This window comes from Hippocampus comes, unplaced genomic scaffold, assembly GCF_001891065.2.
Source record: "Hippocampus comes isolate QL1 unplaced genomic scaffold, H_comes_QL1_v1.1 scaffold99, whole genome shotgun sequence".
Classification (NCBI taxonomy): Eukaryota; Metazoa; Chordata; class Actinopteri; order Syngnathiformes; family Syngnathidae; genus Hippocampus; species Hippocampus comes.
In genome coordinates, this window is record NW_017805134.1 from 1,131,171 (window position 1) to 1,135,705 (window position 4,535).

Here is a 4,535-nt window from a genome sequence, read left to right on the forward strand (position 1 = left end):
TATATATATATATATATATATATATGACGTGGCCGGCTTTCATTCTGATGTGATTCCAAAAACGAGTATCAAGGGATTGCTTTGTTTCTATGTAGCGGTTCGGAATTCGGTTGGGAAAGGTAAATCCTGGTCAGGTTTGTTTCTGAGACATTATTTTTACTTTTCTCACTGTCCCAAACAATGTCAAGACACATACATATTTGTTTGAAAAGTACTTCAAGCTTAAACGTATAAAACAATCCAATGAAAACCATTATTTACAGCACTAACTAAAAAAAAAGCCACATTTTAAATCTAGATTTAAAAGCATTTACACTCAGGGTAGATTTCATTTCTTTTTGGCAGTTTATTCCATTTGCATGTGGCAGTTTACTGCATTTGCATGTTGCATAATGCTCCACTAATTTGACCCGAGTCTGCAGACTTCACAGGCTATCTGAGTTTTATATTCAGTCAGCATTTCGTGATGTATTCAGTACCCCAATTTTTTAGTAATTTACAGACCAGTAGTATCATTTTCAAATCTCTTCTATAGCTCATTGGGAACCAGTGTAAAGCCTTTAGGACCCCGCTAACATGTTCTTACCATTGCTCTGGTCAGAACCTGATCTGCAGCAATGTGAATGAGCTGCAGCCGTTTGATGCTCTTTTGAAGAGAGTTCAAGCAGAAGACCGTGACAATGAGGCAGCAAGAAAGGAATTGGCCGCACTGTTTCACTGCATTTGGAAGGGGCTGTACATCATATGCAAATGCATTCTCTATATGCAGCAAAATAAATATAAAAAAGGGAGTGAGACACATTTGCTGACACATTATGGCAGACTGTCAGTTTGAGGGATGGCTCATCAGCGTCGTGCCCGTTGGCAGCGTGCGATGCCTCTGCAGCTGGAGTCATGTTAAGCGTAAGGCGCGGTGACAGACACGCTAATCAACTATCTAAGTGACACAACGGTTGCCATCAATGCACATCAGACCCGCAATGATTTATTTGTCGCCGCCATAGTATAGAGTGACGCACGGGTATAAACATGGCTGCTTCCACGTTGCGACACTTTGTCACCTCCGGCCGCTGAGCCTCGCTTCCCCCCCACAGGCCATCTGCCCTCCGAGCGCGGGAGAGTCGACAGCCCCCTCGGAGGGCCACTTGCAAAACGGGATTAAAACAAACCATTCGAGAGCGTTATTACACCCGCCGAAGGTGGGAGCGCGTCTGCTGAGTAAGCCCCTGGCCCCCCGAATCCGAGACGGAGAACTTGCGCAGGACCCCAATTATCGGCGCGTCAGTCACAATCTTTCAATTACCACCTCATCGCTTTAAATTTGAGTCAGGATATTCCCGGAGAAGCAGAGGGGCAGCGGGGTTAACCGTTGCACTCAGCAGCTAAGCCTTGGCATGGGAAGAGAGGAGGATGAGACATGAAAGGCAGCCGTACTGGATAGTGCTTGGACGTAGCGAGGAAAAGTTGGTTGCCTCCACTTTGGTGGCGGCAATTAATTCTGACTAGCTTTTGCAGTTGAACAATGCCTCCGGTGCGTATGAGACTCGAGTATTGCCTGCATCCACTTTCTCTTGCTGGTCGAGTTCAAACGAGATTGCCGCGATTGAAGTGAAAATTACATAATTGGACACCGTTCAGTTTTTCTTTTTATATATTTATTTTAATTTGGGGGGACGTGACAGGCGAATACCCACCATGTCGCGGCACCTGCGCCGCCCATGCAATGGAGACGATCGCGCGTTGTGAATATCGGACTAGCCGGCTTTTTGCATAATTCATGCGTCTTAACATCTGCGAGCGTGGCCCGCCGCGCATCCAGAGTTCATTGGCTGCCGAGCGGATCGAGGCGCATGTTGGCACGCTATTCATTTTTAATAGCATGAAGAAGGGAAGAAAATAGAAAGGCTTCATTTTCGAGGCGCCGTGCATCTTCGCTGTCCAGATTGAAAATGGTGCAGTCACGCTTGTCTTTATGGTCCTTGCGTTTTTTGTCCAACTCTTCCTTGACACCACAATGTATTGCAGTGTGTTGTTCACCATGCTTTGTGTACCCTACCACACTGGTCGGTAGCTTAGGGGTCTGAATTGCAGAGTGACTTGATACATTATTATTGCTCGTAAGTGAGGGGCGAGTACCGTTACCAGGTATTGGTAGTGGGCCAAAACCGGCCTTATTTGCACCATATGGTGAAGATAAAGCGCTACATACGTAAACACCATTTTTACGATTTATTATTATAGGGTATTCGTGGAGGATAGGCTCCAGCGCCCCCCGCGACCCTTGTGAGGAGAAAGCAGATCGGAAAATGGACTTATGGATGGATGGATGGGTACTCGTCGAGACTGCCGATAACAGCCATCGATACTTAAGACAAGTAAAGCCTGATATCAAGTAAGTCCTCCTCAGTAGTGGTTGTCATTGTGTTAAATGAAAAAGTCATCTGTCAAAAGTACAAGAGGTATCGGTCCTCTGTATTTGTGAGTACTTAGAGTGAATATTCATACTGGTATCTGTCTGAAAAATAGTTTTATCAAACATGCCGAATTGCACTTATTTGGCAACAATGATAGTATAGAGATGACCCAGAATGAGAAGAAATTCTATCAATTGCAAGTCGCCACCTTCAAGTCAGATGTCTGTTGTAATACCAACACTGACCTATGAGGGGCAGTATGGTGCCACGGAGCATCAAGGCCAGCGGAAATAACAGAGAAAGAATTATGAGAAAATATGCTACCTTTTTTTTTTTTATCTGCAAACTACATTGTGGTTGCAAACTCTCCTCATTTTATTGTGATGTAACACTTTATACAAATTATCAATGTGAGAAGCTGGTCTTTTTGGATATGGAGACACCTTTCTGATTGGCTCTGATTCCATTTCAAGTCACTCACATGCCGTCTGAACTGTTGACCAGACGCACAAGGATTTGCAATTGTAAATATTGAACAGGTTTGATATTTGCGATTGTCGGCCTGACCGGATCTGAAAGGGAAAATCACTCTTAACACACCCCACACCACATGATAATCAAGTAGGATAATCATCTGAAAAATTGACCTTTCCTGATTTCTAGCATAAGAGAGTCGGGGGGGCGTGTCCAACTATTCCCCGATTGTCGCTGTGCGTGTATTCCGCCAAATGCTAAATTGCCGTGGGTCACGACATCGTAAATCTCTCCAACCATGAGAATGCAATGTCATTTTTGTAATGCTTTTCGCTTTGGGGAGCAGCAGTTTTTTTTTTTTCTTTTCCTGCAAGTTGCGCTCCAGAGCGAACATAGCCCAAAGCGATGTGTGCTGTACGCTTTCATGAAGAGAAGAGCACGGGCGGCGATGTTTGCGAGATATTAATGGGACATAAACAATATATATGACTGCACTGGCTTGTGTGTTTTTCAGGTTTCTCTGCCTTTTATTTATATATTTATGCCGCGTGTGTGTGTGCGTGTGTGTGTGTATATAGCCTCCCGGCAGAAAACCTTGCCAGGAGCTTTATGTCCTCACGGCTGAATTAAACAACATCTCCTCCATTGAACACGGAGGGGGAAAAAATAAGGCTTTAACATGCACAGGCTTAAAAGCATGTATAAATCAGACCACTTCAATGCATTCTGGCCGGGAGATGAATCAGTCGTATTTAAATTTTGGGAAGCATCTCCTCATCTTTTAGTTGGCTACGCTCCAATATTTTAATCTCAGCCGAACAAAAAGGACATGTCGCCATCGTCATCATCATTCAAAATCTGAAGCAGAAACAAACTCCCGGTTACAGGCCTGCAAACAGGATAATACATCATTCAGTCGAAAAGCGCGCGCGCGCGCGCACACGCGCGCACACACACATGCATGCTAAGGCACTGGTGGCATGTTTATGCTTGTGTTGAATGAAAGGTGCTGGCTGGGCAAAGTTGACGCGGCGCCAAATTGAGTCAAACACGAGTTGACAACAAAAATGATGCCTGGCCTCTGATGGCGTCCGTATCATCGGATGAGGACAATCAAATCGGATGAAATCGGATGTTTATCTGTGGGAAAAGCGGGCGGACACACACACACACACACACACACACACACACACACACACACACACACACACACACAAAATAAGAGGCTAATCTCTGAGCTGAGAATTATTCATTTTATCCGTTGCTGAATTTCAACTAGGTTATATATAAAATGCACACGCGCACACACACACACACACACACACACACACACACACACACACACGCACACACACACAGTTGCCTATGAGCACATGTATTATTAAACATCCATCACACTCAATTGGGTGAACCCCTCGCCCCACACACACACACACACCTCCTCTCCTCTGCTACTATTTACGACGCGACACATAAAAGACATTTAATAATGTTTATGAAGGTATTTGTCAAGTCAGTGAACGTAAATCTTTGAATAATCAATGTAAGGGACTCATTCTTTACTCCAGCCTAGCGTGCATTTACATTTTCAAGATCTTGCAATATTAGCAAATGTGGCCCCGTGAACTCATTAATTTCCTCCACCCC

General features: G+C 44.5%; 1 protein-coding gene and 1 long non-coding RNA gene across 3 annotated transcripts in view; one reads left to right on the forward strand and one right to left on the reverse strand.

Moving 5' to 3' along the window:
* Window positions 1–4,535, reverse strand: part of hs3st4 (heparan sulfate (glucosamine) 3-O-sulfotransferase 4) — a 78,250-nt gene that overhangs the window by 54,818 nt on the left and 18,897 nt on the right. The window lies entirely within an intron of this gene.
* The window catches only part of LOC109513777 (uncharacterized), a 47,576-nt gene continuing 43,064 nt past the window's right edge, over window positions 24–4,535 (forward strand). For both annotated transcript variants that reach the window (XR_002167857.1, XR_002167858.1), the window contains exon 1: window positions 24–2,392. This is a non-coding gene — a long non-coding RNA (uncharacterized LOC109513777). The remainder of the gene's footprint in view (window positions 2,393–4,535) is intronic.